At 39.0% G+C, this 27,578-nt stretch overlaps 1 protein-coding gene across 1 annotated transcript in view; it reads right to left on the bottom strand.

Annotated features, from left to right (window-relative positions):
* The window catches only part of SLC24A3 (solute carrier family 24 member 3), a 630,513-nt gene that overhangs the window by 601,399 nt on the left and 1,536 nt on the right, over positions 1–27,578 (bottom strand). The window lies entirely within an intron of this gene.

Below are 27,578 nucleotides of genomic sequence, written 5' to 3'. Positions count from 1 at the left end.
AGTGGAATATCAGCGCCCATCTGCCACCACAGGGCTGGGAATCAAACTCCAGAGCCAAACATCAAAATAAACACAAGAAATAGAAATAGCAGAGTTGCTACAGATGCAACTCTTCCTCATAGTTCTCCCATAAATATACTCTATACATTGCGCAACTTCTTTCTCACAGGCCAATGACCCTTAGTGCCTCTCTTATGCACCTGCAGTTCCCTCCAAAGCTGGAACTCTGGAAAATCAGCAAATTGCAGAGAAGAGATATAGGTGGACACCATCTCACATGGAATGGAAGTCCATTATTTTGACCTCAAGGAGACCTGAGTTGGGGAATTGGTAGAGGAGCAGTAGTCTCACAAAAACAGGAATGTCTCTAGCTTAATATTTCAAATACAGCCTGCTAGGTTTACTAGAAGTATATTCACTCAAGGAGCAAGCCGTATGTATGCCCAGGGTTTGTTCTCCTACAATGGGAAAATCATAGCATCTACCTGCTGCTACTGCTTACAGCACAGCTCCCCAGACTTATTCCACATGTAACAAGAAACACCGTTAGAACAAAGTTATCTAGCTCCCATCCCAAAGACCCTGATCCAGTGAGTTAGGATGAGACCTCTGACTTCGTATGCCTAGTAAATTCACAGGGAGGATGGCAAGTGTTACTGACTTTAAGATCTCACTTTGAAAAATCAGTAGCAAAATTTATAACTTGCAAAAGAAATCCACTGATTTTTTTCAATCTCAGTGGCTCTGTGAAACCAACAGAAAATCACATTTATAATGGTAATAAAAATAATAAATGATTTGGGGGAGGGGCAGGTTGTGGTGTACTTGGTTAAGTACATACATTACAGTGCACAAGTACCCAGGTTCCAGTCCCTGGTTACCACCTTCAGGGGAGAAGCTTCATGAGTGATGAAGCAGGGCTGCAGGTATCTCTTTTCCTCTCTGTCTCCTTCCCTCTCCCCTCTCAATTTCTCTGTCATGATCTAATAAGTAAATAAATACTTAAAAAATGATTTAGGGCTCAGATACAAAAATTTTATAGCCTGGTTGTAAATGAACCTTAGAGGGAAGCTATATCCAACATCTTGCAGAAGTCCAGTGACTAGATATAGTATCAACGACAAAATTACAGAGAGTTAGCATTACGAATACAAAGATAATTTAGCACAAATGCTCACATGCTAAAGGTAAGGAGACTGAGATCACAATCAGACATGTATATTAACAAGAGGTGTGGGACTAAAACTCCTATCCCTAGATTCATTGTCCAGATTCTGGTTACAGAATGTCTGAGCCAAGTTTCCTACCCATGAATGTTTTCATGACAGAAATAATAAAGAGGCAAGAATGTGGTGAAGTTTTACTGTTTTTCATGGTGAAGCACAGGTCAGTTCTGTACAATGTCAACATAAAAAAAACCTTCATTCTTGGTGCCTCCAAAAATAAACCCTTATCCTCTGCTGACACCTGAAGCATTCATGGAGGAGACTATGCCCAGATAATATATACCTCTATCTACCCTTCCATCCCCCCACTCCCTACCCTACTTTCCAACTGACTCAAAATACACCAGAAAACAATCCAGGTGAAAGAGCCCTGTGGGGGCACAGTGCCCCATAGAAATCCTCAGGGGCCTCCTCTCCCAAACAGGACAAGATATGCCCATTTACAGTTTTCTTCCCTTTAAAAGAATGATGATGCTCTTACCATCTTAGGCAAAACAGTTGTCCAGATCTCCTACCAGGCTTAGAGATGTTGTTTGTAATTCATTTAACACTGCTGGACTGTACAACCAGGCAGTCTTTCCTACCCCCAGCTTCTCACTGCTCTTGCAAAACTGAGTCAACAGTGAAAATATGTTTGTTTGCTTTTTTTTTTTTCTTTCTCTTTTTACCAGAGGAACAGAAAGCATGTAAGAAAGCCAAAGCAACTCTTAAGAAGAGAAGGAAAGAAAACTAAAATATCTATTTTTAAAAATTGAAGGTTGTTTTGTCATGTGACGTATTTCAAGGAGATGCCGTAGTAGTTTGAAACACATAACCCTCTTGATTTATCATCGAAGTTGGTATCTCTTTTTTGTCATCACTGTGCCATTACTACTGCTTTGGATTATCTGTCATGGAGCTTCCTGGGGATTTCTGATGAGGGATAATTTTAGGTAGAAGTGAACTCTGAGGTTGAAGAGATAAGGTAGGAACACCAGAAAGACAGAGAATGCTTTAGGAACAAGTAAAACAAATCTTGAATGACATTCAAACACTCTAAAGCAGAGAACCTAGAAGGCAGAGCTCTATACAAAAAACATGTGAAAACCCTCTGACTCTACTGACATTGTCAGTTCAGTGGCTCTACCAGTTAGTCCAGGTTTACCGGATTACTCAAATACAGTTATAATTAAAGAGTTATGGTGACTTATACAGGCTCACACACAAAGGTGTATAAGTTAGGTGCTAAGTTAACAGTAATCAAATATTTTAAACAACTTACAATACAATAATTAATTCTATATATCCAATATATGTGCTTCAAGTATAAAATGGACTGTCCCATCTATTCAAGGGGATGCTAACATTTTATAAAATTATAGTTAGAAAAACAAGCTGACAGTTGCTTCTTATTTAAAATATTTTAAGCTCCAAAAAATGCAAAAAGAAACATCACATTTAGAAGTTGAAAATGCAATGCATCACAGTGCATTTATTTTATGATGAAAACCTATCTCTTTTTATGAAAGGAGCATTCAATACGTGAGAGAAATATTTACTATAGATGTAAAATATACATGCATACGATTTAACACTAGAAAAAAAACACACAAGATAACATTTGATCTTGGATAGCAGCATTATTTTAACTCAATTTCTTCTTTATTTTCTTTCAGTCACTACTTATATTGTTGGCAGTATTCCATAAAGGATGCAACTAAGGTTCCATATAGTTTGATGCAGAATCAAAAAGTAATAATCCAACAAATTTTTATTGAGTTCTTCTATTTCAGGCACTAAGCATATAGTAGTTAATCCAACAAGTGAAGTTCCTGCCCCCAAAGAGCTGTCATTCTCCTGGTGTGCAGGGGGTGGGAAGTAACAGCAACACAAAGAGAAAACATATAACATACAAATGACAGCATGGCAACTACTCAAGTGTGATATGCACACACAGTCAATCATGGCAAAATTTCCCATCCCGGCTTTTCAGAGTTAGACCAATATTTGATACACTGAATGATTTGGTCTCCCACTGCTGCTGTAATAAATTACCCCACACACAGTGATTTAAAACTATTTTAGAAGTCAGAAGTTTGAAAGAAGTCCCACTGGGCTCAATCAAATGTCAACAGAGCTATGCTCCTTTTCAAGGTTCCCAGAGAGAATTCATCACCACCACCACCACACCATCCCCACCACTGCTTTCCCCAGCTCCTAAAGGTTAGCCATTGTCCCCTTCTATTTTCAGAAGCTAACAATTATATCACATTACCTTCACTGCCTGCTTCCCCCATCTCTTCTCTTCACTTAGGACTCATGGTTACAATAGACCTACCTGGATAACCCAAGCTAATCATCTCCATCTCAATGTCAACTGATCAGTAATGTCAATCCCATTAGCAACCTTAGTTTCCATTTGGGTTCCTGGGATGAATATCTTGAACTGAGGGAGACATTATTCTAGCTGAATTCCCTGTTCAACTCTCTCGTAATCTCTTTCTTGGATGTTTAGTAGTGGAAATAATGTAAAGGTTTTTCCTCTAAAGAGATAAAATCAAAACTGCCATTATCTACCTGTGAACTTTTTGGCACATAATTTTAACTCAAATGAGAATAACAAGACTTGTCCTGTGATTCTGTGAAGACAACTGTGGGAGGTGAAATACGTGAAAGAGTTGTGAACCTGGAAAATATAATGAGATGTTCATTAATATTACATATATTTAGCTATTCCTGTATTAATAAATCATATTTCTTCTTTGTAGCGAATTCAAAATTTCAGGTGAAAATCTCAACAGGCATTCTTGAGTACTATGGTAATTAGACAGAAGCTTATGATTCACACATTCCTGCATTCTTATTGAAAGAAACACTTTTAAAAGATGCAGTGTAGCGAAATCCCTGAAACATAGGCTCTGGAAGGTGGAAAGCTCAATGGCTCTCCCCTCCTGGCATAAACCCCTGTTCCAGAAACATAAGCTCCTTCTACTGAGAATCTGCAACACATCAAATGATGGCATGATAAAGGTACCCTGTTTCGCGAATATGTCTTTCTATATAAACCTATTCAGAGACTGTAGTTCCTGCAAATGCAACCCAGCCAAAGAAAAGGGTGAATGAATGAGAAAGAAGAAAAGAGAGGAAAAATGAGGAGAAACAGAGAAAGAATATTAACTAGAACTGTGGATTTTCATGTACCATCTCTAGATGGAACAACTGGGAAAAATTATCAACTATCAGGCTGCAAGAAAAAGAGGTTAAGGGAGTCGGGCGGTGGCGCAGTGGGTTAAGCGCACGTGGCGCAAAGCGCAGGGACCGGCGTAAGGATCCCGGTTCAAGCCCCCGGCTCCCCACCTGCAGGGGAGTCGCTTCACGGGCGGTGAAGCAGGTCTGCAGGTGTCTATCTTTCTCTCCCCTCTCTCTCTGTCTTCCCCTCCTCTCTCCATTTCTCTCTGTCCTATCCAACAACAAAGCAACGTCAACAATGGCAATAATAACCGCAACAAGGCTGCAACAACTAGGGCAACAAAAAGGGGGAAAAATGGCCTCCAGGAGCGGTGGATTCATGGTGCAGGCACCGAGCCCAGCAATAACCCTGGAGGGGAAAAAAAAAAAAAGAGGTTCCCTCTCAGGCAAGCTGAGTCTCCCTAGAGTAATTAGCATAAACACCAGAAATTTAGCCAAAGACCTCAAACATCCACCAAATTTCAGTGAAGGGATGCTAACAATAACCTAGCAGAATGTGGCAAGGCCTGGAAGAGAGAAATACAGCCTGAATCCTCACAAGTCACAAATAACTTTGAAGTTAGTCTACAATGTGAAAAAAAGGAAAAGGACACTACACTACCAAAAATGATATTTACAGGGTTTGTAGTAATAAATGTAAAAGTAAATTTTACAATGAATCTATTTTGTTATCTACTGACATTTAAAGAAACATAGGCTAAACAGAAGGAAAAAATGGACATGAAGGCTAGGATCACAAAGGGAGTCAGCTAATGTGGAGGTGGACATATGAAATGGTTTTAAAAGCAGAAATTTTATGATCAATACCTAACCAAAATTAACGGCAGTAGATAATAGATCTAAGTGCTGAAAAAATTTAAAGAGAAAAATGCTAGATATTTTTGCAGAATGGAAGGGAAATGATAGAAACAGAGAAGCAAAAGAGAGAGAAAGACAGAGAAGATAGTAGACATGAAAGAAAAGTCAATGCCTATCTAAATTAGTGTCATACAAGTGACGCCATTTACTTGACTTGTTGGTCATCCAGCTACCCTTCCCTCTAGAATTTGTCTTTTCTTTTCATTTTAAGTTTCAGGTATACAGTCTCTTATTTCAGCATTTGTGCATATGTCATTCTGATCATCACTTATACTCTTTGTTTCCATCCAATGACATGAAATCAGTATTTAAAAATATAAACAATTAACCCCCTCATTAAAATTTGAAATATATATATATACATATATGTAAGCACCTTGATGACTTAAAAACAATCACTTCCCTAGATAACAATAGAAAAAAAATAAATAAAAATGACTACATGACATTTTAAAACTTATTGAGGTGAAACAAAAGCCACCTTCAAAGGTAAAACCATCATTAGCAAAAAAGAATAAAAATACTAGAACTTCACTAAAGATTTTGGGAAAGATAACAATAATTAAAAGATTACAAAGAACCAGTAAAACTGTAATAATGACTTAAAGCACAGGAGGTACAGGCACAATTGATAAGAATTCATTAACAATGATTTCCAAAAATAATAAACCAAATCTGTAAAATATAATCAGTGGAAAAGAGAAAGGGTAGAACATGCATAACATTAATAAGAAAAATAGTATGTAATCAAAATTGCTGAAGAGGTCACAATTTAAAATGCAATGCAATGTTATGTTCATTTTTAAAAATCTCAATGAGATTGACAATTCTAAAATAAATTACTTCTTCAGAAATGTATCAATGGAAAAAAACTAAACAGTTTGTCAAAAATTACTCTGAAAAATACCACAGGCAAGGTGGAGATTTTTTTCAAAATTTAAAGTTTACAGTTAGGTGACCCAAGAGGGGGTGCCCTGGATAAATAAAGCATTACACTGGCAAAAGCATGTCTGATAGCTGGCATCACATGTGCCAGAGCGATGCTCTGGTTCACTCTCTCCATCTCTCATCAACTAATAAATAAACCTTTAAAATAAAGGGGGCTGGGTGGTGGCATCCCAGGTTAAGCCCACATAGCACTATGCTCAATGACCGTACAAGGAGCCAGGTTTGAGCCCGTTCTCCCCACCTGCAGTGGGGATGCTTCGCAAGCAGTGAACCTGCAAGTGTCTATTTTTCTTCTCTTCCTCTCTATCTATCTCTTCTTCCCTCTCAATTTATCTCTGTCTTATCAAATAAAAATAAAAGAGAAAAAAAAGAAGAAGAAGAAATGGTCACCAAGAGTATGGATTTGTAGTGCTGGCACCAAGCCCCAGTGATAACCCTGGAGGTAATATGCATTTGCTACACGTCATACAATATTCTGGAATGGGCCTGAGGAAACAACATAATGGTTATTCAAGACTTTCATACCTGAAGCTGTAAATCCCCAGGTTCAATCTACAGCACCATCATAAGACATAGCTGAGAAGTACTCTGGTTGGTTTCTATCTCTATCTCTATCTCTTTAATTAAAAATAAATTAATTTTCTTAATTCTGGAATGTTGAACAATAAGATAATTATCCATTTATTTTGTGAAGTTAGTGTACCAAAACCTATCCAAGGAGTATAAATATATTGATCATTAAGATGAAAACAAAAACTATATACAAAACATCTTACTAAAAGAAAAGTAAGTAAAAACATAAGTAAAAGATATAAAGGAATTACTTCAGAAGCAACTTACTATATTCAATAATCTAATAAATATCAATGAAATACTTAAAAACATACAACATCTATGCTAATTTTTTTATCCTTAGAAGGAATTTTTCATACCTTAATGAAAAGTGACTAACAGCCACCAGTATAAAAACTATTCTGCCCGGGAGTCGGGCAGTAGCATAGTAGGTTAAAGCGCAGGTGGCACAAAGTGTTTACTGATCCCGGTTCGAGCCCCCGGGTCCCCACCTGCAGGGGAGTCTATTCACAGTCGGTGAAGCAGGTCTGTAGGTGTCTATATCTTTCTCTCCCCCTCCTTGTCTTCTCCTGCTCTCTCCATTTCTCTCTGTCCTACCTAACAACGACAACATCAACAACAACAACAATAATAGTAACTACAACAACAATAAAAAACAAGGGCAACAAAAGGGAAAATAAATAGATAAATAAAAATATATTCTGCTATATCATGAATTTTAAAAATGCCCTACCTAATAACAAAGTATTAGAAGACACAAGGCATTAGAGTATATAAATATCTGTTTTCAGATGGGGGAATATAGCATAAAGACTATGCAAACAGACTCTCATGCCTGAGGCTCTCAGGCCCAGGTTCAATCCCCCAAACCACCATAAGCCAGGATTGAGCAGTGCTCTGGCAAAATAAATAAATAAATAAAATTTTGTCTTTTGTTATATAGTATAATACAATGATATAAAATAAAATATAAAGAAGATATATTTTAAAAGAACATAGAGAATGAGTAATAAGCAATAAAGAGAATGACTTTCACAAATTGGGAAAAATAATAATTTTTTATTATTATAAAAATTATCAAGTGGAAAAGTACACTATGAGTAAGATTAATTAATACAAAAAATGTCTATTGTTGTTGTTGTTATTATTATTATTATTGTTAAATAAAGACAGAGAAATTAAGAGGGGGGTGATAGAGAGAGAGAGACACACACACACACTTGCAGCCCTGCTTCACCACTTGTGAAGCTTTCCGCCTGTAAGTGGGGACCAGGAGCTTGAACCTGGGTCTTTGCACACTGTAATGTGTATGATTAGCTAAGTGCACCACCACCCAGCAGCTCCCACCATCATTTTTTTCCAAAAATTATTTATAGTTTTGTCAAAACCCAGAGAAGATGAAGAACATTTAACAGAGATTCTTAAGTTCACCTGGAAGGACAAACAATTGATAAGAGCAAATAATTATTTTTGTAAACAAGAGAAAAGTATTGCTCTATCAGATAATTAACAAGCTAGTCGACCACAACAATTAATTAAGGATAAATCAAACCAGACATCACAAAAACTGCTTCTGGCACACAAGAGAGTAAAGAAAAAATTATTCAGTGAAAAATCTAACTGAAAATCTATCTGTTTAAGCTAAATATTCATCTTATGATAAAATAAGTCCCAAATGAACCAAAAAAAAAGTAAAAAGAGTAAGTTATAATTAAACTATAACATCAGAAAAGACAAAGAATTCTGTGGAATAAATATATGGTTGAGGTAAAGTCCTGTATCTAAGAATAAAATAATGAGACTACAAGAAAGAAAACAGTTTTTGACAAAGTAAGAATGAAAATTCTCTTTATACCAAATAACTGTCAAAACTTGAAAACTGAGAAAATATTTTAATAGTGAATAAAATTCTTAAAACCACTAAGCACGGGCAGGTTCCTGCCCCCAATCCTCACCTGCTGGGGGTGAAACTTCATAAGCAGTCAAGCAGGTCTGCAAATGTCTATCTTTCTCTCCCTCTCTATCTCCTTCTCCCCTCTCAATTTTTCTCTGTTCTATCAAATAAAAATAGACAGGAAAAAAAAAAGGGAGGAGGCAGGGAGGTGAAGCACCTGGTTGAGCACACATGCTACATTAGGCAAAGAGCTGTTCAAGCCCCTCGTCTCCATCTGCAGGGGAAAAGCTTTGTAAGTGGTGAAGCAGGGCTGCAGATGTCTCTCTGTCTCTCTCCCTATGACCCTCTACCCTCTCGATTTCTGACTGTCTCTATCCAATAAATAAAGATAATAAAAAGAATATTTAAAAAGGAAAATAAAATGGTTGCCAGAAGCAGTGTGTTCATCGTGCTGTTGCTAGCCCTGAACCCCAGTGATAACCCTGGTGGTCACAAGGAAAAAAGAAAAGACCATTAAGGAAAACACTTACGGGAGTCGGGCGGTAGTGCAGCAAGTTAAGCGCTTGTGGCGCAAAGTGTAAAGATCCTTATGATCCCGGTTCGAGCCCCTGGCTCCCCACCTGTAGGAGGGACACTTCACAGGCAGTGAAGCAGGTCTGCAGGAGTCTATCTTTCTCTCCCCCTCTCTGTCTTCCCCTCCTCGCTCCATTTCTCTCTGTCCTATCTAACAGTGATGACATCATCAACAACAACAATAATAACTACAACAACAATGAAAAACAACAAGGGCAACAAAAAAAGGGGAAAATTAAATAAATATTAAAAAAAGAAAAACACTTATTCATCAGGGGGTCAACAGTGTTATAAACAAATCTTTCTAACAAGGAAAGAAATATAAATGGCCAATAAATACTTGTAAAAATATTTAGTTTTAAAATAAATTATTTATTTTAAATAATAAAATAAAGAACAAATAAAGTAAAGAACAAATGCAAACTTAAACAATGAGATTTCCTATCTCTGCAATCAATTAGAACTTAAAATGCATTAAAAGATTAAGCCTGGGGGCAGGACTGTGACACAACTTGTTAAGCTCATACATAAACATGTTCAAGGACTTCGATTTAAATTCCAGTTGCTCATCTGCAGGAGGGAAGCTTAACCAGCAGTGAAACAGTGCTGCAGATGTTTCTCTCTCGCTCGCTCTCTTTCTCTATCTACCTCTATCTCCTTCTTCTCTTTCAATTTCTCTCTGTCTAATTATCAAGAAAAATGAATTGAAACGAAATGAAATGAAAAACTGGCCACTGGGAGTAGAGAATTTGCCATACAGGTACTGAGACCCAATGATAATACTGAACCCTTCCTGGTAGTTAAAACAAACAACTTAAGCACAATAGTTTGTATCTGTTACCAAATGGACTGCATTTCTCTAAAAGACAACTCATATGTGCAGTATAAATAACCGAAACATCTGAACTTGAAAAAAGATATTCAGGAGGCTGGGAAGTAGTATATTCTGTTAAGCACATGCAATACCATTCACAAGGTTATGGGTTCAAGTCCCTGCTCCCAACCTGTGATGGTGAGGAGAGCTTCACAAGCAGTGAAGCAGGTCTGCAATGTCTACCTTTCTCTCTCCCCTTCTACTTCTCCTCTCTTATCAATTTTTCTCTATTCTATCAAACACATACATATATACATACATACATACATACATACATACATACATACATAGAAAGCCACCAGGAGCAGTAAATTCATAGTGCAGCACTGAGCTCCAGTGATAACCCTGGTGACAAAATAAATAAATAAATATTAAAAAGTAGCCAGATGGCCAATAAAACTTTGTGAAAACTATGATAATTATCCTTGGGAGTGGGATGTTGTGAGGAAGGACATAACTGTGGTGGTAGCTACAGTGTGAAACTATACCCCTATAGTTTATAATCTTGTAAACCATTATTAAATTTCTAATAAAAAGATTTTTTTTCACAAAATAAGCACAGCATCCAATTCTGCCAGAACACTGAGTTGAGCACTCTCATTGCTCAATACAAAGAATGCTGTTGGAATTTTCAATTTACTCAGATTCCTAGAAAGTTATATAGCACTGTGTTCACAATGGGTATTCACTTTGACACTGAAATTGTACTTCTGGGAACCCAACCAAAAGAAATTGTCAGAGATTATCAAAGATACTCATACAAAAACATTTATTTAAGTATGGTGTGAAAAATATCTAAATATCCCAAATAAAGATGCAAATAAACACAATAAAATATTTAAGACTATGAAACCTGGAAGCAGATAAGTCTGAGTTCAAATCCTCTTTGGCCAAATAGAAATTTTGTGACCTTATACAACTTAACTTTCTGTGTTTTGCTTCTCATTGCATGTCAAATAGAAATAAAAATGGTAGCTACTCCACTGGATATTGTAAAGATAGAAGGAGTCACAGAAATAAAGTATTCAGTTTCACATGAAAAGTGTTTAGCGAACGTCACCTGTTATCATACTAAGAAAATACTGTTCATTATTCCTACCATCATACAGATTATTAAAATCATCTCTCTCTCTCTCTCTCTCTCTCTCTCTTTGTCTTGAGGGTTATTGTTGGGGTTTGATGCCAGCACTACAAATCCACTGCTCTTGGTGGCCACTTGTTCCATTTTATTGGATAAGACAGAGGGAAATTGAGAGGGAAAGAAAGACACGTGCAGACCTGCTTCGCTGCTTGTGAAGCGTCCCTGCTGTAGGTGGGAAGCCGCCTTGGCTTTGTACTATGTGTGCTTAACTGAGTGTGCTGCTACCCAGCTTCCTATTAAAATTATTTTTAAAGTTTGATTCAGAGAAATTTTGTTTTTTATTTTCATTATCTTTATTTATTGGGTAGAGACCGTCAGAAATTGAGAGGAAAGGGGGAGATAGAGAGGAAAAGAGACAGAGAGACACCTGCAACCTTGCTTCACCACTCACAAACGTTTCCCCTGCAGATGGGAACCAAGGGCTTGAGGATCCTTAGTGCTGGCACTGAGCTCCAGTGATAAACCCTGGTGTCAATAAAACAAAAAAATAAACAAAACCAAACCAACCAAACAACAACAACAACAAAAAAAAAAGGGCCAGGTGGTGGTGCACCTGATTGAGCGCACATGTTACAGTGTGCAAGGGCTGTGGCTCAAGCCCTTGGTTCCCATCTGCAGGGGAAACGTTTGTGAGTGGTGGGCATCCCTGTCTCACCCCTGATTTTGAGGGAATACATTATAAATGAATATTGACACCTGGTAATGTGCACTTAACCAGGTGTGCCATCACCCCACACACACCTAGAGAAATTCCAATCTTCCAGAAGAAACTCACTTTATGGGATCAACATGTTATCAGGGCAAACCCTTGCAAAGACAATACAAGAAAAATATATAATCATCAATATCCTGGGTAATCACCGACACCAAAGTTCTCAAAAAATATGATCAAATCAAATCCAGAAAATATAAAATAAAAAACCCAGCATATTCATGTTAAGTTTATACAAAGTAAAGAAGGCCAAATCTACATTTAAAACTCGGTCCAAGTAATATACCATACTATCGGAATAAGACAGACCATGTGACTATATCAACTGATGCATGAAAAGCATCTGACAGATGTCAATATTCATTTATAATGTATTCTCAGCACACTAGGACTAGATGAGAATTACTTCAACTTAGTAAAAGAGCTATGGGAAACCTTCAACAGTCATACTACTTAATGGTAAAGGAATAAATGTTTTCCCTCAAAATCAGGGGTGAGACAGGGATGCCTATCAGAATCAAAGTTTTACTTATGTATTAGGGCAATAAGGCAAGAAAAAAAAGATTTTTTATAAGACCCTGGGTCTGAATGTTACAGCATCTATCTCATATAAACAAAAACAGGGGTTGTCAGGTGGTAGCGCAGCAGGTTAAGCACATGTGGCACAAAGCTCAAGGACCAGCCTAAGGATCCCGGTTCAAGTCCCTGGCTCCCCACCTGCAGGGGAGTCGCTTCACAGGCGGTGAAGCAGGTCTGCAGGTGTCTATCTTTTTCTCCTTCTCTCTGTCTTCCTCTCCTCTCTCCATTTCTCTCTGTCCTATCCAACAACGTCAACATCAACAATAGCTACAACAACAATAAAAATAAGAGCAACAAAAAGGAAATAAATAAATAAATAAATAAATATGTTTAAAAATACATGTAAATGAATAAGAAAGATACTGTACATATATATTAATACTGCCTGAGATGGGGGAGGGGTCAGGTCCTGGGCCATGATGGCAGAGGAAGACATAAAGGGGGTTGAATTATTATGTCGAAAACTGAGAAATGTTACACATATACAAACTACTGTATTTTATTGTTGAATGTAAGCCATTAATCCCCCCCAATAAAGGGGAAAAAAGAAGCAATACTTAAAAAAATATTGCCTAATCATGAAAAGGAATTAATGTTAGCACATGCAATAATTTCAATGAATCTGATAGGCATAAAACTGAAAGAAGTCAGTGCAAAAGATTACACACAGTAAAATATCACTTGCATTACATTCTCATAAAGAAAAAGAAGTAGTGGGGCTGGGTGGTGGTGCACCTGGTTAAGCACACACATTACAATGCGCAAAAACCCAGGTTCAAGACCCCAGTCTCCACCTGCAGGGGAGGGGATGAGTCTTAACACGTGGTGAAGCAGGGTGGCAGGTGTCTCTCTGTCTCTTTTTCTCTATATCTCCCCCTACCTTCTCAAAATCTGCCTCTATAAAGAATAAATTAATTAATTAATAAAATACAGTAAAAATAAAACAAAAAGAGAAAGGAGTAGTGACAGAATAGTAATTAAGGGTGATGGGTAGAAAAAGGCTATAACTAAATGGTGCTTTCTGGATTTGAGGAAGATTTCTTGTGATATTTCTGTTTTGCAACACCGCTGTCATTCAATTGTACCACCTGTAAACTCTTTTAAGAACAGGAGTCCAGAAATCATATATGGCATAGTCCTAATTTTAAAACACTAAGGGTATGGGGGGATATACTTCAATGCCAAAAATACCAATTGATCTGTCCTCATACCCAGAGTGACTGGAAATAAATGCAGTGAGTTTTCTTTCTGTACATCTGCTAACAAATATTTGTGATTTCAACTAGCTAAGCCTGGAAGTCCCATTCACAAAATCAGTGCTTTTGGGTTTTGAAAGTCTATTAAGATCCTAAAAAACTTTTCTTTCTTTAGAAGTTATATTCATATCATAGCCCAGAGCTGTAAAGCCAGAGATGAAAAATGGCGGGCGTATATAAGATCAAAGACCCTAACAAGAAATACTGATTGATACCCTTTAAGTCACTGAAATGTTTGTATGAGGTGAATCCCCAGGTAGAAAGCAAAGCAATGTTACTTTTCTCCTAAAATCAGTTCAGCGTGTTCTAAGAGTTAGTATGTCTGATAAATTATATTTATTTACTACAAGAAAAATTAACCCTAAAATTCCTTAATTTTCCCTTTAAGTAACTTTACTACGTGCTAAGGAATTCCCAAAAAGAGGGGCGTGGCGCAGTAGCATAGCTGGTTAAGCACACATGGCACCAAGCGCAAGGACTGGCATCAGGACCCCAGCTCTCCACCTGCAGAGGGGTCGCTTCACAAGTAGTGAAGCAGGTCTGCAGGTGTCTATCTTTCTCTCGCCCTCTATGTCTTCCCTCCTCTCTCCATTTCTCTCTGTCCTATCCAACAATGACGACATCAATAACAACAACAATAACTACAAGAATAAAATAACAATGGCAACAAAAGGCAATAAATAAATATTTTAAATATATATCATATCTCTTTCTCACACCCTCTCTGTCTTCCCCTCCTTTTGCCATTTCTCTCTTTCCTATACAACAATAACAGCAATAACGACAATAACAATCATAACAACAACAAAGGCAACAAAAATGGGGGGTGACCTCCAGGAGCAGTGAATTCATAGTGCAGGCACAGCAATAACCCTGGAGACAAAACAAAAACAAAACAAACAAAAATAAAAAACTCCTCAAAAGACTGCAGCATTGCAAAAACATTTCAGAATTTGAAATAACTTTCCCAAGATACCCCTTGTGTTAGATATATACCTAACACTAAACGTCTGGTGTTTTTTTTTTTCTGTAAGTTTTTTTATTGTTGTAGTTATTATTGTTATTGATGCCATTGTTGTTAGAAAGGACAGAGAGAAATGGAGAGAGGAGGGGAAGACAGAGGAGGGGAGAGAAAGATAAGACACCTATAGACCTACTTCACCGCCTGTGAAGCGACTCCCCTACAGGTGGGGAGCCGGGTTTCTATAAGTTTTTACTAAACATAAAATGAGAAAGCCTAATATCTGGTCTTAATTTAAATTCTCTTTGGCATGAGTTTCCTCAAACAAAAATCAGATATTAAGAGGCAGTTCCCCTAGATCTCCTCCTTTTCAAATATTCTACAAAATAAATAACGATGAAAGTGATAAAGTAACCCAGAGAAGGAGGTGAGGTGAACAAACTGCTAGGATAAACATCTCTTGTAGATCACTCATTCACAAATATTGTGCAGGTGATCAAAATGTTAGTGAGAAACATGGGGGACCCAGAGGACCCTGGTCAAGAAATGCATCACTTGGTGGATAGATGTGGTGCGTGCACACCAATCAAGGGGAAAAAACAAGCTCTATGTCCTGAAAGTTCCTATGCACTTTCCTCCTTCCCATAAAATGATTTATTTTTAAAAGAATCTGCTATATGGTACCTAGATCAGGTCATAGTACAAAAAACAAAGAAAATGTAATGGTGGAGAATAGTCCCTTGTCCTAATTTCATTAAAACAGACTGACTTTATGCTCATTCCCCTGCTCTGTATTAACAAGCAGCCGGATGTACAGAATGCAGGATTTTTAAAGGTATAATCATTTAATTGACTTCCTTTTTGGAGGAAAGGTGAGGACTTTCACAACTACTCCTTTAGTGCAAAAAATTTAAAAGCTACATGAGTCAGAAAGAAGTATGCCATGCTAGTGTGTGGTCCCTGTTCAAGCCCAGGCACTGCATGGGAAATGCTATGGGAGAGGAAGCTCTGTGCTGTGATGTTTCTTCCTTTCTCTGTTTTTCTCTGCTCATTCTCTCCCTCTTCCTCCTTGAATGAAAAAGTGGCCAGAGTTGTGAAATCAGGAGTGTATGAGGTCCTATATTTGAAGGGAAAAAAAGGTATATGGATCATATGTGGGATCTATAAAAGGGCAATACAAATTATCCTTCTGATATCAATCCATCCAATACTTTGACTGTAGTGATGACAGAAAACTGTACTAAAAACAAAACTGCGTAAGACTTATATGCATATGCATGCTTCTGAGTACAAATAAGACAGGAAATCTCAATAAGGCTGGTGGATTACATCAATATCACTAACCTGGTTTTGATATTATACTACAGATTTGCAAATGTTACCATAGGGGAAAATGTAGAAGAAATCCTTTTGTATTGTTTCTTACAATTGCATGTTAATCTACTATTAGCACAGTAAAAATTTCAATTTACAAAAGCATGTATGTGATGGACACTAAGCTTTTTCCTATCCCTAACAACTAGCCCTCCTATGGGGCAACAACTTTTTGCTAGTTGCATGTGCGCTAGAGAGAGAAAAGAGGAAGACAGTAGGAAAGGAAGGAGGGAGGGAGGAAGGAAGACTTAACTTGGGATGGTTCTTCAATGTGTCACAATAAGCTGTAAGTGCTTTCATACTTATAGCTGTCCTTGAAACAACTTGAGTCTAAATAGAGGTTGTTTTTTTTTTTTTTTCTGAAAAAATGTACCCTCAACTCCCAAACCACTTTCTTCTCCTACTGCATTCCCAGAGGAAGTCAGGTCTTTTCTATCAAGAAAAGATTAAGACACTGGATAATCCTCCTTTGGGAAACCCAACCACTTCCTGATAAAGATCTTCCAGACATAAAGACAGGATTCCTGCCTGACATGGCTCAACTATATCACCTTACACAGAAATAACCAACAGACCTTGTATTTGCACAGTTTCCACTCATGTTTTTTTAAAGGCCTCACTTAAATTTTCGTAGATTCCAAGGATCACTTTAACATTCAAAGAAAGTACAGAACATGAAAAACAAAGAGACAACAACCAACTTGGAGAAGTAGAGTCCATTCAAGGCAAAAGAAAACCTCAAAGACAAATACTAAATATTTAAGGATGTGAAAGGACACGATATAATGTTGTAACCATGATACAGAACTGGATACTACTTAAGATAACTTTTATGTGTGACCCAGGTTCAAGCCTAGGCTCCACTTCATTAAAGGAAGCTTCTGTGCTGTAGTCTCCTTAACACTGAATATGGGCCCCAGACCAAATCGATAGGGTATACAGTCAACAATATTTATACATTTTTCCCATACTTGGGAGCCACTCTCTTCCCTTATCCAGCTTTCTAGCCCTTTTTCCAGCCATGAAATCATCTCCCCAGACAATAACTTGGATCCACCTGCATATCAGATTTTAGGCTCAGGCAAAAACTAATAAAGTCATGGGTCCTTTGGAATATACTTAAAAATAGACCCACCATCTATTTCTAAAAGAGAAACCCCAAATATTCATCTGCAATATTCCAGCCTTTGGGTTCATGATTAATCAACAATTTGTTTGGCTTTATATGCTCTTTTTCAGCCACCAGGTTCCAGATGCTACCATGATGCCAACCAGACTTCCCTGGGCAGACGACCCCATCAATGTGTCCTGGGCAGATGACCCTACCAAAGTGTCCACTTCCCAGAGACCTGCCCCACTGGTGAAAGAGAGTGACAGGTTGGGAGTATGGATCGACCTGTCAGTGCCCATGTTCAGTGGGGAAGCAATTATAGAAGCCAGACCTTCCACCTTCTGCACCCCATAATCCATACTCCCAGAGGGATAAGGAACAGGAAGGCTATCAGGGGAGGGTATGGGATACAGAGCTCTGGTGGTGGGAATTGTACCCCTCTTTTCCTATGGTCTTGTCAGTGTTTCCATTTTATAGATAAATTCAAAAAAATGTTCATTTAACAACTCAGCTACAAAGAGCCCTGAGATGACCTTGCTAGGGTAAATACTGACCATCCATCTAGCCCAGCAGTGCCCAAACTCAAACTCAGCCGCACAGTGGAGGCAGCTCTCTCATAGGGCCCACTTTCCCGTATGCATCTCCCAATCCAAACCAAACAACATTGCATCTGCCGATGTGAACCCAAGTTCACCCCTGGCCTCCAGCTGCAGGGAGAAAATTTCATGAGTGCTGAAACAGTGCTACAGATGTCTATTTCTTACTTCTTCTCTATCCCCACCTCCTTTCACTTTCTCTCTGTCTCTATCCAAAATAAATAAAGTCTTTAGTCAATAAAGAAATATGAGAAAAGGAGGCTGGATGGTGGTGCACCTGGTTGAGCATACATGCTACCATGTGCTCAAGGTTCAAGGGCTCAGTCCCTTCAGGAGGGAAGCTACATGAGTGGTGAAGCAATGCTCTCTGTGCCTCTCACTCTCTATCTCCCCACTCCCTTTTAATTTCTCTCTGTCCTATCAAATAAAATAAATAAAGTAAAAGGGAAGAGAAGGAGCATTAGCAAGGCAACATCATAGTGCATTACATCAGAAACTCTGGGGGGTTAGGACCCAGACATGAGTAAGGGTTTAAGTTCCTTAGATGATTACTATGTGCAAAGATTATGATGTATGGAACTAACCAAAAATACTATTTTTACCTGTATGTACACTACACAGATCGTTATCTACAGCAACCGCTCCTAATCTTAACTTTCAACAATCAGCTCCATTACACCAAGATGCTCTACCACCCATCAAAGTCAAAATGTCTAAAAATGAATGTGCCTCTGTCTTTTTTCAAAATGGTGATACTGACTCCTTGTGTCAATGCTCATTGAGTACCCTTTCTCCTAGTTGTCTTCCCTCCCCATCTCTCCTGGCCTATCAAAATCCACAAAAACTTGTCTATCACTTCCTGTCCACCCTAGGTTCAAACTCCTTGCCAGAGAGGCTGATTATAGTGAAAATGATGTTTGTTAACAATCCAGAAACACACACACACACACACACACACATACACACACACACACACACAAAACCACAACATTGCTAAAGTGATATATCCCCAAACTAAGTCGTAGATGAGCTGACTTTGATTGCTTTAATATTGTCAGATTTCATAATTTAAATAAGAAACTTGTATTGGCCTCAACAGTTTCAGAAATGACAAAGACCTTTCCCCATACACTCTAACGCTCACCTAATTGCTAAGCTCTACAGTGCAAACAGTCATGATGAGCATGCTTCACCACCCCAAATGGGTTGAAGTAAATTGCATTTCTCTCTGTGGCTCAAATATCTACCCGTTTATATTCTAATCCTCTTCCATTCTATGCAGCCATCTCATTAAAAGGTCAAGGCTTCATGTGAGGTCTGTGCCTAAAACCTGATAATCTTAGATCTTAATGTTGGGGAAAACAAATTTTCACCCTTTCCCACAGTTAACGAGAGAAAATGTCTCTTCTGCACATGCACCTAACATTAAAATGCTTTCAGTTTTGCCAAGCCAATACTGAAAATGTCATTTCATCACTTTCTAAAAATAGCCTTTTCTGATTGCGATCAAAGCTGAGAATTTCTGCTGGTCCACTAGTCATTTGCAATTGCTTTGTTGTAAACTGGTTACCCAAACCTCTGGCCCAATTTTCTACAACTCTGTCTTTTCATCACCAGTTCTTTCTCAAACTTTTCAGTTGTTTGAAAAGTCATGATGTATTTTTTCCCTGTGTTTTTCTATGCAAAAACACACCATGGCTTTTCCAAAAACTCAATAGTTTCTTTACTTTCTAGCGGTCCCCCCATAACCACTCAATACCTCCATGCCATGCTATTATTTGTTGGATAGTATGCCAGCTCCCCCTGGCTTCTGCTTAACCATATGCCTATATAGGGATAGATTTAATCCCATTCAAAGCTTTGGTCTATTTACATAAATCACTTTTACATTTACATAAAGCACTCCAGGGCATTGGTGGTTCAGTGATAGGATTCTCGCCTGCTCCACCCCCTCCTTGTCACACTGTGATTTTCACCAGTCACTTTTCTCTCCACCCTCTTTATGTCACATCCTGTTTCCACCCTACTTGGCAAGTATATATAAAGACAGCATTGTGAGTTTTACTTTACCTTGAGTTTAGCTTAGCTCGTCTTAGATTGTGCTGTGTCCTGCATGAATAAAGTGATACTGCCTACAGCTCAAAAATGAGTCCCTGGTCGTCTGTTACCCGCCCGTGAAGCCAGCCCGTCGAAAACAACAATTATTCTCATTTGTATCTCTGATGATTTTTGAAAACTGGTTCCTTAATGCTTTTCTTCCCACTGTAGTGTAAACACTAAGAGAAGACAACTTTGGTATTCATTTCAGACACCCCTACCACCCAGCAACTTGTAGAGTCTGCCGGATGTGCATCCAGTAAATGAACAAGTATCCCTGCATTGTACACCAGCCAGGGTCCAGATAGGAACTCATTACAGGTAATATAAAGGCACAATTTACAAAGTAGGCAACAAAGTTAGGGAAACTAGTGAGGGTGGGAGAGATCCCTAGAATTGCAACTGTGAGAAGGATCACCATTACTACCCCCATCCCACAAGTTTTTAAAGAGGGAAAGGAGAAGACAGGTGGAATCCATGAGACCAAAAAATACAGGAGAATCTGGGAGATGTCACCAGAGTCTGAGAAACTGTGACTCAAAGACTAAAACTGCCTGCTCCTGGAGGCTACTTTTTCCCTTCTGTTGCCCTTTTTTTTTTAAATCATTGCTGTGGTTATTATTGTTGTTATTGATGTCCTTGTTGTTGGATAGGACAGACAGGCACGGAGAGAGGAGGGGAAAACAGAGAGGCAGAGAGAAAGATAGACACCTGCAGATCTGCTTCACTGCCTGTGAAGCAACTCCCCTGCAGGTGGGGAGCCGGGGGCTCAAACCCGGATCCTTACGCTGGTCCTTGAGCTTTATACCATCTGCGCTTAACCCACTGTGCTACCGCCTGACCCCGCGCCCAACTTGAATTCTTAATATTTCAAATTCTCAGACTCTGTACCATGTTTGAAACCACTCAAAGTGATAAAAGTCTGACAAATAAGTGCTACAGAAATTGAAGGCATGGGAAGGCTAGGGGAAAAAAACAATAATAACCTTCCTGGCAGGCAGTATCACTGCTATACAACTTCAGGGACATTTTCTAACCCCTGTATGCCTCAGTTTCCCCACTATAAAAGGCCAAGTACTGTAATCTCCCAGCCCAAATTATTTCACTTGGGGAAAAGAAATCTTCTTGGAGAAAAAACAAAGTTGCCAAAATTTCATGCTCTCAGCCAGCTTCTACCAGACCTTGGAATTCTCAGCAAACGGCTGGTTTTGCAATTCTGTCGGCTTTGCCAACTCTCCAGAATAAAAAAACCTTCCCACAATGATTTGAAGTTTGTAAGTAGAGAAAATCTTTGAGAAAAAACTGGGTTGATGAGCAACTAAGAAAAGCCAGGAGGAAAGAGACACATCTATATATGTTTAGGCAAGAAATAGAAAAGGTTGAAAAGCGATCTGTTTCTAAAATACTACTTCTATGAAACCAACCTTCTGTTACTCCTTTACTCCCCAGTTGCCTGAAAAAGGCAGTGTGATGCCCATTTTCTATTTCTGTTCTCCTAAACTGAAGCTAGGGAACACACTACAAGCACCACTGATACGGGAGGCTCCTGGCTTAAAGGCTTGTCATTTAATGAAGTGACTCTCAGTAAGGTGTTCCACCTTTCTGCAGCCCCACATTAATCCACAACAAAATGGACAATAGTGGCAAATTGGTTAGACTGAGGGCAGAATTATAAATAGTGGGGTCCAGCTAGTTATGCTGCTAGCTCTGAAGTGCAGATGTCAAAAGGGTTTCTGTCCTTTATCCATCTGTTCTGAGAATCTACTGTGGACTGGGTGACAAATGTAAGGAAAGGTCATAAGACCCAAGACCTCCTGGAGACCAGAATCTGGTGAAAAAAATTACAACAAAGAAATATATTATAACCAAATTGTGCTAATTGTTATGAAAGGAAAAACAGAGTAAAATGAAGGTCCTAGTGTTGTAAAGAAGAACTTGGAAGGAGAAAGAGAGAGGAAGTATTAAAACTAGGTGCATATACTAGAGGCCTGGGGCCAGAAGTGCTGTGCTTTTCAGAAAAACCAAGTCCAGAGTGGCAAAGCATGAAAAGTGGAGGACAGAAGAGAGGAGAGGAAGCTGGTCATAGCCATTTGTTCACTGAGAATGGAAATCCACAATGCTAAAGGAGGGCTCTCAGATCTGCAGGTGACATTTGCAGCCCAATTCTCCACTTTGTCCCTATTCTTTTTATAAAATCTATTTATTTATTTATTTATTTATAAAATTGAAACACTGACAAGACCATAGGATAAGAGGGGTACAATTCCCACCATCCCCTCCCCTGATAGCTTTCCCTAGTCTAGGCTCCACAACCAGTGAAGATGAGCAGCAATGTTTTCATAACTGGAAGGAATTTGAAAAATGTTAAGTAGGTGGATCAACAGATACACAAACACACATGTGTATCATTCATTTCCCACCTTGGTAAGTATCTAAAATCACTTCTAAGTTCTTATCCTATTAGGGCCCTCATTTTGAAAAAAAAAAGTTACAATAAAAATCTATCATTACATCTACTCTCTTTACAATTAGCCTAACGCTCTTCTACAGAAAAAGAAGTGACATATATGCCCTCTCCTTGAACCTGGATGACATCTGTCACTGTCTGTCTTACCAAAAGAAAATAGTGGAAGCACAGCCAAGTGACTTTAGAAGCTTAGACACACAAGCATCAGACACTTTCCACTTTTTTCCTTTTGGAATCCAGCTGTCTGCCTTGAACTTAAAAAGTTTAAATGAAAGCACATGGAGAGGCCACATATATGTGTCCTGTTTGACAGCCTCACTGAGAGTCCAGCCAGCAGATGGTATCAACCACAGCAATGTGGATCTGGAGTGATGCTGCATCCACAGGATTCCAGAACCAGCTGTCAAGTGACCCAGTCTTTCAGTCTCTCCAGCTGATGTCCCTAACATAAAGGAGTAGAGAAAAGCTTTCCCTCCTGTGCCTTATACAAATTCCTGGTGCAACTATCTATGAGGAAGGTAGCATAATGGCCATTTTGGCGTGGTCTGTTACACAACAGTAACTGGGTCAGAAATAATCTCAAAGTTTCTGTACTGTATACATAGTATACAATATGTTTGTGTGCATACATTTATGTATGTACATTTATATATGTTTGTGTGCATACATGTCTTACTCACTATTCACATCGTAGGAGAACCTTCTAGATGTCTATAATTTCTCCTAAGTTACAACCTCCAGGGTTTATCTACACCACTTCAGATAAAAGATGACTAGAATCCTTGTTTAAAGGAAAAATTCAATACTTGTAAACCACTCCAAGCATACAACAGTGAGACCGGGTGGTGGCACACTCACTAGAGCACACATTACCATGCAATGGATCAAGGCTCAAGCCTGAAATCTCCACTTGCAGACAGAGGGGACTTCAAGAACAGTGAAACAGTGCTGCAGCTGACTCTTTTCCTCTGTCCTTCTATCCCTATCTGTTTCTGTCTTTATTTTTATGATTTCCTTATTGGGGGATTAATGTTTTATAGTCAACAGTAAATAAAATAGTTTGTACATGCATAACATTTCCCAGTTTTCCACATAACAACACTCTATTTTTTTATTTTAAAAAATGGCCACCAGAAATGGTGGAAGCATTCTGCAGGCACTGAGCTGCAGAGATAAGCCTGGTGGCCTAATAGTAATAATACAGAAGTAATCCACTCTCGCCTAAATTAAAAAGAGACAAAAAAAAATCTTCACTGGTAAACCTACACCTAATTTCACTTGACTTCAGAAAAAGAGATCAAAATTGAAATTTTCATTGTCAATAATTGTTCACCTAGAAAGTTGAAGACTTTGCTGAAGACTCAGACCTCTACAAGTATTTGCAGATAAGGCAATGCCTGTCATATGTATTTAGCACAGTAACTGACACATAACAGCTCACCAAACTCCAGTTATTACCATTATTTTTGCTTTTGAAATTAACTTTTTAAAATAAATGAATTTTTCATATTTTGCCACCAGGATTATCACTGGGTCTCAGCATCTGCATGGCTACACTGTTCATAGTAACACATTTTTCTTCCTTCCTTTCTCCTTCTCCTCCTCCTCCTCTTCCTCTTCCTCCTCTTTCTTCTCCTTTTTTTTTTTTATATAGATGAGTGACACGGGGTAGCGGGGCGTATAAAGAGAAACAGAAAGCATAGGGGCCAGGCAGTGGTACACCTGATTAAGCTCACGCATTACAGTACGCCAAGACCTGGTTCAAGCCCCTGGTCTCTATCTGTGAGGGAGGGAAAAGCTTCAAGAGCAGTGAAAAAGGACTGCAGATGTTTCTTGGTATCTCTCCTTATCTCCCTCTCCACTCTCAATTTCTCTGTCTCTCAATAATAAATAAAATATGAAACACAGAAAATGGAAGACAGAGAGGAGAGATGTTTGCAGCACTACTCCACCACCTATGAATCATCTCCCCTACAAGTGAGGATGGAGGCTTAAGTCTGGGTACTTGTGCCTGTGAACTTTACTGGATGTGCCACTGCCCAGTCCCAAATTAACATTTTTTCTTACTTCTAGTGCTATCCTTGTGTGATCAAAATTCAACATTGTCCGTGTCCCATCTTAGCAGAAAAAACTCGATACTACGTTTTGATCAGAAAGGGGTCTCATGTTCCAAATGATTAAATATGTGTTGCACTACATTATAGAACGTAACTGCCATACATCTCTAGTTCAGCTTGGTAAAAGAATTGTCATTATTACAGAAAGTGGAAATCACTGTGCCAGAAAACATATTTTTGAAGTGTTACATTTACTCACTATATCACTTTTTAAGGTGAATAGAGATATTAGCTTTGATCATTATGAAAGTAACTCCTCTGAAGTTACATAAATTCTGCAAAGCTGTGCCCAGGTGGTAGTGGGAAAACCAAGGAACAGAGGTGAAATCAAAGAGCAATGTCACCTCAGGTTGGGATTTTCCCTCTACTGCTCACCTGCTGTGTCACCTTAAGTGAATCATCAGTCTCTCTGAGTCCCTGTCTTTTTGAAAATAAGGTTTGAGTCCCAAACTTTATATTCAAACAAAAAGAAGCCCTAGATAAAGTAGCCCCCAAGTCTCTAGGGCAAAAATCACTATCTATATCTTCAATTATGTTGAATGACAATCCCTTCCAACAAAATGATCATTATCAAATTCACACACAATTATTAACTTTAAAATTACCTCAGTGGGGGTTGGATGGTAGCGCAGTGAGTTAGGTGCACATGGCACAAAACTCAAGGACCCTCCCCTTCGTAAGTGATGAAACAGGTCTGCAGGTATCTTTCTCTTCCCCTCTCTGTCTCCCCCTCCTCTCTTCATTTCTCTCTGTCCTAACCAACAACAGCAATCACAATAACAGCAAGGGCAACAAAAGAAAACAGAGAAAAGGGCCTCCAGGAGCAGTGGATTTGTGGTATAGACACTGAGCCCTAGCAATAACCCTGGAATATATATATATATATCAAAAGGCTGTGCTTTGTTCTAAAATATTATTGTGCATCATATAATGAAACTGTTGCTGTCTAATGGGAGAAAGGAAAATTTTTCTTGTTTTATTTATTTATTTATTTATTTCCAGGAGTACTCAGTGCCTGCACAATGATTCTACGGCTCCCAGTGACCTTTCTTTCCCTATACGGACAGAGTCAGAAATAGAGAGGGAGAAGAGCCAGGCAGTGGTGTAGCAGGTTAAGGGTACAAATGACCATGCACAAGAACCAGGGTTCCATCCCCTGCTCCCTGCCTTCAGGGAGGGATGCTTCACAAGCAGTGAAGCAGGTCTGCAGGTCTCTCTCTTTCTCTCTCCCTATTTTCTCCTCCCCTCTTAATTTCTAGCTGTCCTATCTAATAAAATTGGGAGGGGGAAAAGGAAGGGGAGGGAAAGAGAAAAAGACACACCATTCATGAAGCCGCCCCCAAACACACACCTCTGCAAGTGGTCTCAAACCCTGGTCCGTAGCCATGATAAAATGTGAACCCTACCTGGTGCACCACCACCCAGCCCCAAGAAAATGTGAAGATGTGAAACAGGTACAACTAATCCACCTGTTGACTTTTTATTGCTGGGGCCCATGGGGTCTTCTTTTGCTTTCCATTTATGAAAGGAGCCAGAGGAAGGAAAAGAACATGAATATATGAAATTAGAAAGAGAAGCCAAGGGTAGACATGGGGCAAAGGGATGTGCTATGGAACTAACAAGAGTCAGCATTAACACCTGAAGAGAAGTAGGACTGCTAGTCAAACCATTTCCAAATGACAATTTAGCTACAGGGCTTGGAGTCAGCAGAACATCCAACACTTCATCCTCCCAACCATCACAGCTTTCTCAAGGCCCAGACACCCATGCTGCCATTGGTGAACTTAATGACTTTACAGCACATTCTCCGTGCCAAAAAAAATGTCTTTTATATCATGGAGAGTAGTGGGAACTTTACCATGACTCACCTAGCCCCAGGGAAAGGAAAAGTGGGTGGCATAGAATTGACTTAGAATAGCCTTTTTCAAAGATGACATGAAAGTAAAGACTGGCTTTACACCCATAAACCTGGGTGAATGACAAGGTTTGTGAAGACCTTGGTGATAATCATAATTGGTACTGACCAATTTGAGCTGACATAATTGGTAGCTGACATTTGACAGGTCTGCTGACCCTTTGGTGGAAAGTGCAGCTCAACCCCTGATCCACAATCCCAAGCTGATGCCATTCCCCAGCCCCCAGTTATATGGGACTTAAAGAAATGGAGAACTAGAGACCCTGAGTCTGAACAGCTCCACCAAAAAAGCCAGGAGACAGATTCTTATTGCCGAATCTGTGAAAGTCTATGGGGAGGTGGGCTAAGACCTGAGCCAACACACCAGCCACTTTCATCATGCAGCACAGTTTTAGTCAACTGCAGGGAATTCCTTTCTTTAGAAAATGATGGCACCTTTCAAAATATTTCACCATTTCTACCAACAATGCCTTTATCCTGCAGTTCATAATACCTTGTATTAGAGCGAGAACTATTTGAACACCGAAGCACATATTTGTAACTGCTTTTTTTTTTTTTTTAATTCTTTTGTTGCCATTATATGGCTGTATTCCCATGAACTGTACCACTCCAAGTGCAGGGATATAAAACCATTTTACAACAGTTATTCTTCCAAGATTTGCCCGTTTTTTCAGACAGCTGCACCCCAGCGTCCAAACTGTTTTCAGTGGACAAATGTTTCTGAGTGGCATTTCTTCACGAACTCAAAACAAGCCAAGGGCAAAGAAAAAGGCAAAAGTTGTGGGTTAAAGGGCTGACCCACTGCAAGAGGTTGTGAGCATGTTGTACGTTGTGATGGGCAGTTCAATTCAAATAATTTCTTCCAGATCTTCAAGTCCACGAAGGCAATCGATTTTCCCAGTGAGTCGTCGCTTTAGGAGAACAAATCCATTCCTAAAGCCTAGCCAGATAGCCAACTTTACTTCTATAGGAAGTCCCCAGCACCTGTTCTGAAAAGGCGGGTATGGAGCTTTCTAGCTCATCTATTCCGCCTGTTCTCTATAGAGAATATATGGCGAACTATGTATTCAGCTACCAG

Source organism: Erinaceus europaeus, chromosome 1 (genome assembly GCF_950295315.1).
Source record: "Erinaceus europaeus chromosome 1, mEriEur2.1, whole genome shotgun sequence".
NCBI classification, from domain to species: domain Eukaryota; kingdom Metazoa; phylum Chordata; class Mammalia; order Eulipotyphla; family Erinaceidae; genus Erinaceus; species Erinaceus europaeus.
This window is presented reverse-complemented; position numbering and strand designations above follow the sequence as displayed.